The sequence below is a fragment of the Hemiscyllium ocellatum genome, chromosome 12, assembly GCF_020745735.1.
Source record: "Hemiscyllium ocellatum isolate sHemOce1 chromosome 12, sHemOce1.pat.X.cur, whole genome shotgun sequence".
NCBI classification, from domain to species: domain Eukaryota; kingdom Metazoa; phylum Chordata; class Chondrichthyes; order Orectolobiformes; family Hemiscylliidae; genus Hemiscyllium; species Hemiscyllium ocellatum.
In genome coordinates, this window is record NC_083412.1 from 60206030 (window position 1) to 60221437 (window position 15408).

The window sequence follows — 15408 nt, forward strand, 5'->3', positions numbered from 1 at the left end:
AAGCTGCATCTGAAAATGAAATGCCTAATACCCACTGGAATAATAGTAAAACCCAACTGTCTGACTAATATCCTTCAGGAAAATGAGTTTCCCATTCCTATCTGTGGGCTGAATCTTGCTCTGGCATTGGGTGTCTCACCTGTTGGCTGTCGAGTTGGCAAAAGGCTCATGGTACATCTCTTCAGGAAGGGTTATGGATCCACAAACGAATCAGGTTTGTTGGGAGAGGGGGGTGGGGGGGGGAAGGAGTTACTAGAGAGGTCCTTCCCCTGGAATCAAGGTAATGGGGGCAGGAGTCCTGCCTACTGAGACTTTCCAATCAGAGTCCTAGTATCACTGAGGTATCGGGAAGGAGTAGGAAGTGTGGGGCCTTATTGCACAGGATGCAGGAGGAATTGTGGGTGGGAGTGCTGCTCAGAAGCAAGGGCAGTAGTGGCTCTCAGCAGGCATCTTCCTGCCCAGTGACAGCCACTCTTTTCCCATTCTCTAACCCCTCCATCAGGCACTGATAGCCTTTGGCCAAGATACCCTCCCCAGAGTTGATAGAGAGTCTGTATTCTTTCCCCTGTTATACATGTTGCCTACTGTTGCCTTAAGACTAACAAGTCTGAGATGAGCTCTTTAAGTGGTCATGAATTGGCAAATTAAGGGGCCAGATTTGACAGCCAGATGGGAAGGTTAACCATAGGCCTTCTCATCTAGAACTTTAATTCTGTTGGAGATGGAAAGGCAACAGGATTCACAGATGCCTCCAGTCTAAATACTCTTTCTGTCTTCAAAACTCGCCATCAGCAAGACCAGAAGGTTCTGTTCTGAGTCTCTAGACTACTATTGTAGGCTGGTTCTTAAAGCTCGGTAAACAGCCCAGCTATACAAGGCACTTAAACAAACCATCGCTAGTAGAACAATCACCATCCCTCAGCCAGTATCCATCACAACATGAAAGCAATTTATTTAATGTCCTTGGCAATACATTTTCTGAGAAGCTTTTGTTTTTCTCCGGCATAATGACGATTGGAAATATTAAATTCACAGAAGACTCATCTTTCCAAAATCACTTTTTAGGGAAACACAGCCAGTTTTTGATCACAAAAAAAACGCTGGCATGTAGTTGTTGACCTGCCAGGAACTGATGTACAGAAGCACCAACTGTAAAATGCCTATAGATAAACAAACTCACTCAGAAAGAATGGCTCTTGGAAAAGGATTCCACCAGAAAGGCAAAGGCGTTAGGATAAAAGGCGAAGAAAAGAATTTGGAAGGGAATTTATAATTGACAAGCAACACCCTGATATTGTGAGTGGTTGGTCTAAAGTTTAACAGTTTGATGTGTTTTTGTATTGTTTTACATGTATTTTATATTGTTCTTCACACTCATTCTGAATATGCAAGTCCATTGTAACAGTGTAACCCTGCTCTAAACCTATTGAATTGGCAGTCCAGAAGATGCATGTTTATTGGTACTTACTGGTATTTGTTTACTTGGTTCCAGTAACAATGCAGTCCCCACTGCAATGTAAATCCTTTGCCATAGTCTTGTAATGCCACATTGTACAACTATATATGTGTGTGTAATCCCAATGACTGCAACCATTTGTGTGGCCAGTTAAATGCACTGCATGTTAGAGTCCATTTTCAGCATTTCCTTGAAAACTGATTCACCTTCTGAGACCTCACCAGTAATTTAAAAGTAGATTTATTATCCAGTATACAAGTAGTCACAAATAAAGAAGAAAAATATACTTGCATTTCTATGGTGCCTTTCATGCCTTCAGGGCATCGCAAACTGCTTTAAAGCCAAGGAAATATTTATTAAGTAATTCACTGGCGCAAAGTAGGAAACTCATTAAAATTACTCTGCAACCAATTTTTGGAAACTTAAGTCCCACAGTCTGAAATGAAATAATTGACCATATCATCTGCTGGGTGTAAGGTGAGGGGTAGATGTAGATGATAACCTAGCTCTTCTATGAATAGCATCATGTGATCTTTACATTTCTCTGAACAGGTTGGGATAGCTGGTAGGCATGGGCAGGTTGGACCGAACGGCTGGTTTCCATGCTGTACATCTCTATGACTCCATAAGTAGATGGAGCTTCAGATTAACAAGTCATTTGAAAGATGGCTGCTTACATATGCATATGCCCGGTAACATACCTTTAGGTGAGTGTGTGCTTATAACTTGTTACTTCTTATAGTTCAACCCTGGAATCAATCTTTAGATCTCCACTTCCTACAATCCACCAAAATGACCTAAATGAAGGATTGAAAGCAGAAATTCTAGCTTTGCTGATGACACAAAATAGCTATAGTTAACAAATGAGTATCCAGACGAAATCTATAAAAACTTAGCAACTATGAGTGTATTCATAGATGGTGCCTATCAATTCACAGGACATCTCAAAGCACTTTGCAACCAATCATTTACTTCTGACTTGCAGTCACATTAGCCAGTTAATCATTTTTTTTGATGGGATTGATTGAGGTGAGTTTGACAGCATGGAAACTCTCGAGCTGTCCTTGATTGGGCTACAAAATCTTTAATGTCCACCAGGATGTAATCAGTTTTATTTCACATGTCAGTTACTCTTTCATGCCTAATGAAATATAACTAAAGATGGATCAACAAATTATGTGTACTTTTACTTTGTGGTCAACACCCAAAATGAAATTAATTATCATTAAAGGATTATAGCTATTCCAGTTAAGGTTGTTTCCATAAGGAAAATAAAGTGAGAAACAGTAGTAATGTTTGCTGTCACACATCTAATACACAATAGTAAAATCAATTTTAATAATAGTTACATTGGCAAACCAGATCTGTAGATAATACAAAACCTCCTCTCCATTTCAATTCTTTGAAGCAAATATTGGACCCCTGAAATTTAATACAAATATCTGAATATGTTAAAAGTGTCTATATTGTGGGACAATTAACAGCCAGAGGATTGTATTACTCTCAAAATTACCACTGAATTGATTCCAACTTAATTCCTCGATCTGCCATTCTACCTGCCATCTTGCTGCCAAAATCCATTCAGTTTTTAACTGTATATTGAACTACTTTCCATAATACTCTCCCTTTCAAGGCAATCAGGGACTATGGGAATAGGGTAGAAAAGTGGACTTGAGGCAAAAGTTAATCCATAAACCTATTAAATGGTAAAGCTGTATAGTCCGTAATTTCTTATGTCCTTATTTTCCTTGTCTACGGGAGACTGATGTATAAGGTGAGGGCCCATGGTGTTCGAGGTGAGCTACTAGCATGGATTGAGGATTGGCTATCTGACAGAAGGCAGAGAGTGGGGATAAAAGGTTCTTTTTTGCAATAGCAGCCGGTGACAAGTGGTGTCCTGCATGGTTCAGTGTTGGGGCTGCAGCTGTTCACTTTATATAATAATGATCTGGATGAAGGAATTGGGGGCATTACAGTGAAGTTTGCTGATGATACAGAGTTAGGTGGACAGGCAGGTAGTACTGAGGATGTGGGGAGGCTGCAGAATGATTTAGACAGTTTAGGAGAGTGGTCCAGGAAATGGCTGATGAAATTCAACGTGAGCAAATGCAAGGTCTTGCACTTTGTAAAAAAGAGTACAGGCATGGATTATTTTGTAAATGGTGAGAAAATTCATAAAGCTGAAGTACAGGATTCTCTAAAGGTTGACTTGCAAGTTGAGTCTGTGATCAAGAAAGCGAATGTAATGTTGTCATTTATCTCAAGAGGGTTGGAATATAAAAGCAGTGATGTGCCTCTGAGACTTTATGCAGTTCTGGTTAAGCCAATTAAGAATACTATGTCCAATCTTGGGCCCCACACTTCAGGAAGGACATACTGGCACTGGAGCATGTCCAGCGGAGACTCATAAGGACGATCCTGGAATGGTAGGCCTAACATAAGATGAACGGCTGAGAATCCTGGGATTGTATTCATTAGAGTTTAGAAGGTTGAGGGGAAATCTAATAGAAACTTATAAGATAATGCATGGCTTAGAAAGAATGGATGCTGGGAAGTTATTTCCGTTAGGTGGGGAGACTAGGACCAGCAATTAGGGCACAGCCTTAGAATTAGAGGGGGTCAATTTAGAACAGAATTGAGGAGACATTTCTTCAACCAGAGAGTAATGGGCCTGTGAAATTATTGCCACAGAGGCAGTGGAGGCTGGAACGTTAAATGTCTTCAAGGCAGATACTGATAAATTCTTGATCTCGCAAGGAATTAAGGGATACAGGAATTAATCCTGTACAGGGTGTGGGTAATTGGAGTTGAAGTGCCTATCAGCCATGATTAAATGGCGGACTGGACTCAATGGGCTGAATGGCTTACTTCCACTCGTATGTCTTACGTTCTTATAGAGATGCAACTTATAATTGCCAGTAAACCACTTTGGGAGTCAGGCCAAACCGGAGGGGAGCTGTCAGATTTCCTGCCCTCAGTGACCTAGAGATTCATATACCCCGGCATGTGGAGGCCAATTCCAGCGAATGTGATCAGATTATTCTAGGTCCAATAGTCTTGATGATGGATCAGCAATGTGTTGTGGAATGCACACAGTTTAAAAAAACACAGGAGTTGCCTTTGTCACTCAATAAATCTGGATCTATCTTCAGCACTTAGACTCAGCATCTAACCAAGATATGTTTAAAGGGTGAGGCTGATGTTGCATAACTGCCCCTCAATATAATCTAAGTAACATGCAAGATATGGTCGTTTTCTGTCTGTCATCTTGTCATCCATCTGTCGTAAGTCCTGTTGAGATGAGCGAGTGATGTAGCAGCAGGTGAAGATTCATTGGCAGCTGTAGCTGTGAAAATGTACAGGGGCAGCTCGGGCCAGAGGGCTGTTTCTTCACTGGAAGGAATTAAGATTCATTGACCCGCTCCCCCCACATTCCGCCCCCCCCCACCCCCTCCATCCCCCAACCCTGCAAGAGACTGAAAACCCTGCAAGAACACTTTTCAGGACCAAACTCTCATCTCCCTAGTTTGATTGAAACACACAAGACTCTAAGTAGCCTGGACATGGTGGAATGTGGAAAGGATGTAGAGACTCTAGAATAAGTGGTCACTGTTTGAAAATAAGGGGAGAAATATGGAAAACTTTATTTTCTTGTGTAGTTGACTCTTAACTACCCTCTGAAAGAACCTACGAAACCATTCAGTTCAAGGGGAATTGGTGACAGAAAATGAATGTGGTTGTATCAATGTGCATGAAATATGTGATACATATATAAAACTCATACACATATACAGGTGCCAGTCTAGTGATTCAACAGTTATTCCCCAGTGCCAACTGGTCAACAATGCTCAGAGAAAAACTCAAATTCTAGAAAGATGGGCTGAGCATTTTGACCACAGTGTCAATCAGCCTTTATCTTCAATGAAGAAGCAATGAAAAGGATGCCAACAACTGCTCTCTTAATGTTGCACCCACGTTGATAGAAATGGCAAAACAATATCATCAAACTTTTAACCCTGAGCCAACAGATTGTCCAAATAAATTTGTCCGTGGTTTCCTGTTGGTTTGGAGCAGAATCCTCTGGGCACAAATCAGCCTTTTAGCAATTACTTATATACCCATTGGAAACCTACCAATTATTCCTGATGATGAACATAATGATTTTCTCCTTGAGGGACAAACAACATGCACCACAAACTCAAACCTATTCAAAATATTACATAATAGTGCTGGTACATATTTCATTCCAGCTTCTATCTGCCCATTCCACCACACTGACACCATCAATGGAATTATATCTCCCATATGTCATCCTTTGTAATTTTCTTTCGATGGCTTTATCCCATACTTCTGCAATTTACTTCAATCATACATTTTATCGTACAAACACTACTTCTCTTCTCTAACATCCTGTGCATCCCTCTCTTTGTTTTCTCATTTGGCCAACCTTTAGCCACCTTGATACAACAGCAATATTTCTTCTGATTATCCACCTCCTTCTTCAGCCACAGTTAATCTGAGAGTCTACTTGAAAGCTAAGGTGGATGTAAAAGGTTCTATGGCACTATTTCAAGAAAGGGTACGGGTAAGATCTGTGGTATCCTGGACAATATTTATCCCTCATTCAACATTATTCACTGAACAACTCACTCAGTAAACATGCAAATAATCTGGTCATTACTATATTGCTGTTTGTGGAAGTTTGCTGAATGCAAATTAGCTGCTGTGTTTCCAGCAATACAACAATGATTACAAGGCAAAAAGTATTTCATTGCAGCACCCAAGCAGAAGAAAAATATCTATACAACGTTTTCAAGAAAAATGGGTACCCAATAAACACAATCCGCTGATTCCTCAGAAACAAACCCAAACAAGCAGACACAACACAACCAAAAACTATAGCCACATTACCTTACATCAAAGACACATCAGAAATGACTTCCAGACTACTCAGACCCCTTGGCATTATGGTAGCCCACAAACCTACCAACACATTTAAACAGCGACGAATGAACCTAAAGTATCCATTAGATACTACCAGCAAAACTAACGTCATTTACGATACCATGCAAGAACTGTAAAAAACACTACATCGGACAAACTAGCAGGAAACTTGCCACTAGGGGACACGAACATCAACTAACCACTAAAAGACATGACCCACTATCACTAGTTTCTATACATACAGACAAAGGAGAACACCACTTTGACTGGGACAACACACACATCCTAGGACAGGAGAAACAAAGACATGCACGGGAATTCTTATAGGCATGGCATTCTAACCAGAACTCCATTAATAAACACATCGATTTAGATCCTTCCCTTGAAAAAAGGAACTGGAAATGACATCACCCATCTTAAGAAACCAAGACCTATAAATACAGAGGTGGGACATACCACCAGCGCTTCACCAGAGACTGTCACTGATGATGTTATCTAGTATGGTGACGAAACCACATCTGAAAATAAACCTTCAAGCTCAGAAAGCTAACTTACATACTGATCATCAACCTGAGCTACAAATCTTCTCAAAAATTGCTATTTCACTTTTCATTAAAGTTCTTTCATACATTCAGAGGTCATGAAAAGCATTGCATGAATGCAAGTCTTTCTCTTTAAAAAATTCACAAAATCTCTCTCTCTCTCTCTGGGTACAGTATGCATTTTCATATTTATTTATGAAGTAGCTCAATTTATGTTTGATGTCAAAGATAGTACATAGTTATACATGATTCATGATTTATTAAAATATAATAGATTTAAAGTAGACAAAGCTCCGGGACCAAATGAGATACCCCAAGGATTTTAAAGGAAGTGAGAGTGGAATTTGCAGAGACGCTGGTCATAGTTTTTCCTAGACTCAGTTGGTACAGAAGACAGGAACATTGCAAACAATACAATCTTGTTCAAGTAAGCTTGTGAGGATAAGCACAGCAATTACATATCAATCAGTTTAAGTTCAGTGGTGGACACTTCTAGAGATACTTATTAGGGATAGAATTAATAGTTACTTGGTAATAGGAAGAGTCAGCGTGGACTTGTAAAGGAGTAACAGAAATGCTTGATGAGGGTAATACTAGTAATGGATTTCCACAATGTTCAGTATTTGCTTTTCCTGACATATATTATTGGTCATGCAGGGAGCAACTTGAAATGTTTCAGATGTCACAAAACGTTGATGAACAGTAAACTGTGAGGAGGACACTGTCAAACTCCAGAAGGGAATTGACAAGTTGGTGGAGGGGGCAGATAGGTGACAAATGGATTTCAGTGTAGAGACGAATGAGGTAATATGTTTTGGGTAGGAAGAACATTGAAAGACAATATAAAACAGGGGGTACAATTCTAAGGGAGGTTACAGGAGCAGAGAGACCTGGGTGTGGATGTGCACAGATAATTTAAAGTGACAGGATAGGGTAACGTGAGCAATAAGTAAAGCATATAATGTCCTTGGCTTTCTTAAATAAGGGCATAGAGTACAAGAGTAGGGATGTAATGTTGAACTTATATAAGACACTTTTTGGTCATTGGCTTCAGCATTGTCTACAGTTCTGGATGCCACAAATGAAAGATGTTAACTGGAGTGAATGCAAAAGCAGTTTACAAGAATGGTTCAAGGAATGAAGAGTTTCTATAACGCAGGAGGATTGAAGAGAGACGAAGGCTTCCAGGAGGCCTGATAAAGACTTTCAAAATCATGAACAAGACTGGACAGAAGAGGTAGGGGGAAATTGTTCTCTCTTGCAAATGGCATAGATTAAAGTGATCTGCAAAAGAGACAAAGGTAAAGTGAAGAAAAACATTTTCATGTGAAAGTAGTTGGGTTTGGGATGTACTGCATGTAAATGTAGCGGAAGCAGGTTCAGTAAAGGTCTTCAAGAGAAGCATTGGATGATTATTTGGATAAAAATAATGGGCAAAGATATTGGGAAAAAACAGGAGTTTGGCGTTAGGTAATGATGTATATTTGAAGGGCTTATGCTCGAAACGTCGAATTCTCTATTCCTGAGATGCTGCCTAACCTGCTGTGCTTTGACCAGCAACACATTTGCAGCAATGATGTATATTTAATGAGCCAATGCAGGTATGATGGACCAAATGGCCTCCTTCTACACCATAACAAATCTGTGATTCTGTAATTCGTAATTACTTATAGTAGATTAACTGCCTAAAAATGCCATTGTTACAATTAAGATTCGCGAAACCTAACTGAACACTTAAAGTAAATTGAAATAATTAGGTTTACTGCGCATGTTATTATTAAGATTCAAGAAATGATGAAAGGAACAGACGATGGCTATTATTTCAGCTTAAAATGTAATTAAATATATTTAACTATTAAAGTAATATCAATAAATAGTTAAAAACAAATGAATAAATAGGGATTTAAAAGCAAGTTATTGTATGGCTGTTAATTTGTGGAAAGCAAACAGATGAATTTTACCGAGATTGCTGATCAATCCTGCTTGTCGTCTACTGCTGGTTCTCTATTTTACTAACCATCGCATTTCTACCCAGTGCCTCTCCCACAGAAAGTCTGGAACTAAGAACTCACCATCGAAAGAAATCATTAACTAGTTCTGTTTCGGATATAGTGCAGCTAAATTCCTCCACAGATCTTATATGTTTAGATTGTTTATGTCTTCATAAAATTATTATAATATGAATGAACCGCATAGTTTCATAGCGCAATGTGTCTATGTCACGCAGATATACCTCCAATTCTGTGTGTGTGTATAAGTGTGCAGTAAATGCTCCGATTTCCCACTCTGGCTGTATGATGTGAATATCTTCACATGACCTTTACCTCCCTCCCATTTTGCACTGCCATTGGCTGCCTAACAGGTCCATCCTTGCAGTGTCCCGCCCGGGTAAACCACTTGGAAAGTCAACAGTTTCTGTTACCAACTTGGATGATTCTTGAAACATTTCAAGCTCCAAAATATATACAAGGAACAGAAGTACTTAAAACAAAAACCACATCTTTAAACGTTTCAGATTTCTGGACATTCCAAGGCCGTCTTGCAATGTTGGCAAACCCTGGTTACCCAGAATAATTTAATTCTTTTTAGCCAACCTGCTCGTCCGTGTAAACATCTTTAGGGGAGGTGGGACTCGAACCCAGATAAAGGGACAGTACCATTGCACCACAAAGCATTCTATCAAGGCATGGCACCGTGGTTAGCACTACTCCCTCACAGTACCAGAGACTCGGGTTCAATTCCCACCTGAGGCAACTGTGTGCAGTTTGCACTCCCCCGGCCCATCCCCTGTCTGCGTGGGTATCCTCCCACAGTCCAAACATAATGTGCAGGTTAGGTGAATTGTTGGGCCGGAGGGCCTGTTTTCACACAGGCTTTGAACTGATCAGAAAGAACATTTATACATATTTACATTTCTTTAGTGGTCACTTCAAAGTAATAATTAAACATATTTACATTTGCATTATGAGCACAGACTGTCGGAGTGGCTTTAGCTTTTATTTTCTTTGAATGAAACTTTGGTTCCACTTGATAACGCACAAAATTCCGCTCGGATTAAAATGCCAATTGTCACAATACTCATTCTCAAAACTTTAATGACCTTGCCCGGATATCCGGGGACCAGGAGATAACAGCTTTTGCGCGCCTGGGCTGTTGGAGTATTGTCTCTGCTACAGGTTTTAAATGAGAGGCTGCAGGGTTGTGCAATAAAACAAATTGTCCGCTTGCAGTGGGGGCTAATAGATAGAGGGTGACACAACAGGTTTGAATCTAGATTCCTCTCGCAGAATGCTGTTAGAATTGAAAAAAAAATATTTGTTTCAGTGCTTGGCAGATTTCTTTTAAAGTGTAGAAGATTTTCAACATTCTTGAGTTTCAAAATAACATTATAGAACTTGTCGAATTTGGATTTGGAAAAACGGGCAAGAAGGTAGAGCTAAAGAGAAACCAGAAAGCGGGGTCCAGAGAGTGGTTAAGACTAATGTGGTTAATCCTTATTTCTACACCCCCTCCGATTTTGGACAAAAAAAAGCCGATAGATATTTTTTCCCCAGAATTGCGGTTAACATTTGCCTCTCCAAGTACCCCAACGTTGAATTATATTATAGGAATGGAACGAGAATGCAATCTCTCTGCAATCCTGGATTCTAAATAACAACAAATCCGTTCCAGCGCCTCAGTTAGTCAGACTCAGCGTGCGCATCCAGCCAATTCACAGCTTTATGGGATTATTATGGAGTTAAGGGAGGCCATTCGACACGTCTAGTCTGTACCAGCCCGTGTAAATTGGAATGTGCAACCAGTTTATTTGTTTAAGGAACATGCTCTTTATCAATCAAGTCCCCGATGCTTTCTGCCAGCTTTAGGTTGAACTTTTGAAAAGTTATTTGGAAATGGAAACTGAAGGGGTTGGTTGATTTTAAGATAAGTTTGGAGGGGAAATTCTATTATTTTGCTTCGTTTGAGAAAATGGCAACCCCTACTGTCAGTGGTAAGCATTATGACCCGCGTTGCAAAGAGCTTTTACTCAGTTTCAACGTAGAGGGTTACATTAAACTCGGAGCTGTGGCGATGGGCGAGCTGGGTGAACCCTTCCAACGGGTAAGGAACTTGCTGAAAAACAAGGTCTAAACTGCTCAATCTCTCTACATAAGATTGACTCCAGATATGAGGAGTTTATCTAGTGAATCTTCTCTGAACTGCCTCTAAAGCAATTATATCCCCCTCTCCCCCCCCCCCCCCCCCCCTTACCTGAAGAGGTCACAACTGCGTGCAATACTTCAGGTACAGTCTCATTAATGCCATGTAAGATTGCAGTAACACTTGCAAACTTGTATGTTCTGTTCCTTGAGCAATAAATACCAAAATTCCATTTGCTTTCCTTAATATATGTTGTTACCTGCACAGTAGTTTTCTGCCATTCATGCAGAGGACACCAGTATCCCTTTACACTGAAACAGGTGGAGGTTTCTCGTTATTTAGTTAACATGCTGTTCTTCCATTCTTCTGACCAAACTAGATTGCCTCACACTTATTCACAGTAAGCTCCATTACCAAATTTTGGTCCATTCACCTAAACTAGCCATATCGATTTGTAAATTTCTTATTTCTAGAGTCATAGAGATGTACAGCATGGAAACAGACCCTTCGGTCCAACCTGTCCATGCCGACCAGATATCCCAACCCAATCTAGTCCCACCTGCCAGCACCTGGCCCATATCCCTCCAAACCCTTCCTATTCATATACCCATCCAAGTGCCTCTTACATATTGCAATTGTACCAGCCTCCACCGCTTCCTCTGGCAGCTCATTCCATACACATACCACCCTCTGTGTGAAAACATTGCCCCTCAGGTCTCTTTTATATCTTTCCCCTCTCACCATAAACCTATGCCCTCTAGTTCTGGACTCCCTGACCCCAGGGAAAAGACTTTGCCTATTTACCCTATCCATGCCCCTCATCAATAGTTACAACTCACTTTCCCACTTGTTTTAGTGTCATCTGTAAATTTGACTGTAGTACTTTCTATCCCCGCATCCAAGTGAATGGATTGTAAATAGTTGGAGTTGGAGTCCAAGGACCAAGCTCCCCACTAGTTATGGCTTGCCAACAAGAACAAGACATTTATCCTTCTGTTGGTTAGCCAATCCTCTATCCAAGTGAATAAAATTACCCCAACCCCATGTGACTTACCTTGTGTACTAACCTTCTGTGACACCTTATCAAATGCTTTCTGGAATTGTAGCCTGGGTTCAAGTCCCACCTGCTCCAGAGGTGTGTAACAATATCTCTGATCATTGATTCCTGTTTTAAAAGGTGTCCACCAACTCGGGGTGCAGTTGAAAGAGACCTCTTAATAAGTTCCACTTTATACAACTCTAATCAATGCAGGACAACCATCATCCTCTTGTGGGCATAGGTTTGAGGATCAAATTGTGATCAATTGAGGATCAACTGCTCTATTTCAATCCCGATCTTTATGCTGCATTCAGAACTGATCGACAAACAAGAAAAATAATCAGGGTCCATAGACAGTGTCAAAAACAGAAAGTACTGCAAAGGTGTAGCTGCTCTGGCAGATCTGTGGAGAGAAAACATTTTGGGTTCAGGGACCCTTCCTCAGAGGAAAGGTCCCTGAACCTGAAACAGGGTTAACTCCAATTTCTTTCCACCGATGCTACTAGATCTGCTGTGCCTTTTCAGCAATTTCTGTTTTTGTTTCTAATTTTCAGCACCTGCAGTTCTTTCGGTTTCCATAGACAGTGTATCTGTGTGACTTGCCTAAACTCCAGTGCCAGGGATCCGAGTTCTCAAAGAAATATCAGTTTTTCAGACAAAAATTGAGATCTTAAAGGTGATTATAATATGTTCTGAAAGAGTGTTAAGGTTACTAAAAGAAGTAACCTTTCACATTAAACTGTGGGAGTAGAACCAAGGTAAAGCACATCTTATAGCTTGGCATGTGCTGTCATTTATAGGTTAATGCTTGACCTGCTTGGCTGTGCTATGAATGCACCTTCCTTGCTAACAGCTCCGGGCCTGGGTTTTAAACCCAGAGCTCTGGTTCAAAGGCACAGACACGACCAAATGTGCCACAAGACTTCTTGGGTATCTATGAAAATATAAATGTAGGTGTCATATCAGGAAATTCCTCTTCATAAAAAGGATCCAATTTTTTTGTCATTGATTTAACGACCAAAAGAGTAATAGGTTGAATAATTGAAAGTATGTCACAATTTGGAGGCACTAGAATATCTTCTGTGTATGCATTATAATCGTCCAAGAGAACTTTATGGATTGTTATCTCGCCATCCTTTGAAGCAGTAAACAAGAATTTACAATAAAATAGCGTTTCTCTCAGACAGAAACGTTGCAAGGCGCTTCATGGGAACAGTGTAAGGCAACGTTTTGTATTATACTTGTTGCTTCCTCTTGTATGGGAGACTATCTTCTCAAACAAACAAATGTTTCGAGACAGATATCTCTTTACGACCGTAAAGCACTTTAGCGGGGTTTCCCGTGTCAGTTTTTAAATTACTTGTTGATGTAGACTTGAGGTTAGCTGACGAATTAAGTTTAAAAAGTAACGTTCACCCCTATCGCTCGTGTACTGCTACTCCTTTACAGAGCGAATGCCTTGTACTACCCTTTGTTCCCACCAGGCTGCGCTCAGCCTTCTCGGTTTCAAAATTTAAAGTTTTAGTCGTCCAAGTCCATCTGCTGTTACAAAGTGTTCTTGTCTTGCTAATCAGATTTGTAAAGGACCTTGCCTTTTTAAAATATCTTTTTTTTACATGTAATACTGTACACACAGATCTCACCAAAGTACATGCAGTTCACTTTTTTCACGGAATTGCCAAGGCGACAGAACGTCTTTGATATGATTAAAGATTTCAGTTTTTCTCGTTTTGTTTTACAGTTTGACGTAAATGTATGTGGACTTTTTTTTAAAGAATCGTTTATGATGGGGAGTGATGGGGGGGAAGGAAGGTAACTGACAATTCATATGCATCATTCCCAATCAGCTGTGTGTCAGGTCCAACGGTTCGCTAGTCCCAGTCCCATCAGCTCCCCACGTTTTACACTATTTTAAAATAAGGATCTTTCTCACAGTCCAGAGTACAGAATCAGGAACAGATCCAGACGTGCTGTTTTTATTTCGCTGTTAATATAGTCATAGATGTGCAGAACGACGTGTTCTTTTTAAGTAAATCTGTCACCAGACAGCAATTTGCACATCATAAAATTTTGAAAGCGGCTTTTACTTGAAGTGCTCGCGTTTCGTCTCATAATCTAGGCATGTGTATATCCATACAAAAACAAAGCTTGACAGATATAATCGCCTTAGATTCTTTGTTAAAGAGCCTGCTGCTTCACATCTTTTATAAAATTTTCAAACTATTTCGGATCAAAGTGAAGTGACAATTTAGTATTCGCTTTACATTTTTCGGTTTCATAAACCAGTCTTGCAGGAGAAATAAAACTTTCTGTTGGATTAAAGGTCAGTGGCTAATGCATCAGTAAGGTTTACTATTCACAAAACTTCTTTTCTAAAAGAGAAGACAGTGACAGCGCTTGCAAATGCATCAGAGTTCCGTCTTACCTGCTCCTTCGAATGCCATAACTTAGACATTTATAAGATGATTATTTTTTCTTACCTTCATACATTTTATCGTAATTCTTTCAAGTTGAAGTAGGTATGTGCTTGACACTTTTTAGGAAAAAAGACACATGCTTTTCAAAGTACAACGCAGAAGTTGTTAATTAACGTTACCTTATTTAAGCATTTCCATTATATATAGATACATGCTGTCTATGTATAAATTAGGTGTTCGTATCCTTGTCTGACACTTTAAAAATAGTATTTGCTGATTCAGGACATTAATGGTGGCGCTGTCTGCGGTGAAATGTGACAGAGATTACAGCGAGCTCTGCGGTCTTACTCACCCCTGCAAATAGAGCAATAGAATTGCTGACCAAACTTTCTTTGCTGTTCAGAAAGTCACTGGCAATGCTTCGTAATTGAAATGAAACATGATTTTTGTTTTAGAATTTTTAAAAAAAACGTGTCCCGGGTTAAGTTCCACGTGAAGTCCTTGTCGGGCAACTTTGTGAGGCTCCTCAGTCTGGGCGCTTGTATGGTCCACCTATAAATATGATCGGTGTGTCCGCATCAGCCTGTATAAATGGGATCCCAGCTGCAGAACCCGCCGTGCTCCGTACGTAAACATATCTCCATGGAGATAGATTCGTCAGACTTGTGGGGTGAAAGCCAACCTGTCAGCCTGTAGCTGGTGACAACACACCCTCTGCTGTCGGTACAGGCAAACAGCAGCAACTCCCCACTCACTGTCAACTCCGACACAAGCATTCGGGTCCGGCTTCTGCCTGCAATAGTTTGGCTTCCTCGTGTGCCTTTCTCCCACTTCCCACCGGAATTATCACACTTCGAACGGGATTTTGGA

The 15408-nt window shown here is 40.3% G+C and overlaps 1 protein-coding gene across 2 annotated transcripts in view; it reads right to left on the reverse strand.

Moving 5' to 3' along the window:
- The window catches only part of tent5c (terminal nucleotidyltransferase 5C), a 31566-nt gene extending 16488 nt beyond the window's left edge, over positions 1-15078 (reverse strand). The window contains exons 1-2 of one of the 2 annotated variants that reach the window (XM_060833081.1): positions 14891-15078; positions 2158-2253 (exon numbers count right to left, since the gene is read on the reverse strand). The gene's annotated coding sequence lies outside the window, so the exon portion shown is untranslated. The remainder of the gene's footprint in view (positions 1-2157; positions 2254-14890) is intronic. The other variant, XM_060833080.1, reaches the window with a different exon arrangement.
- Positions 15079-15408: the final 330 nt, after the last annotated feature.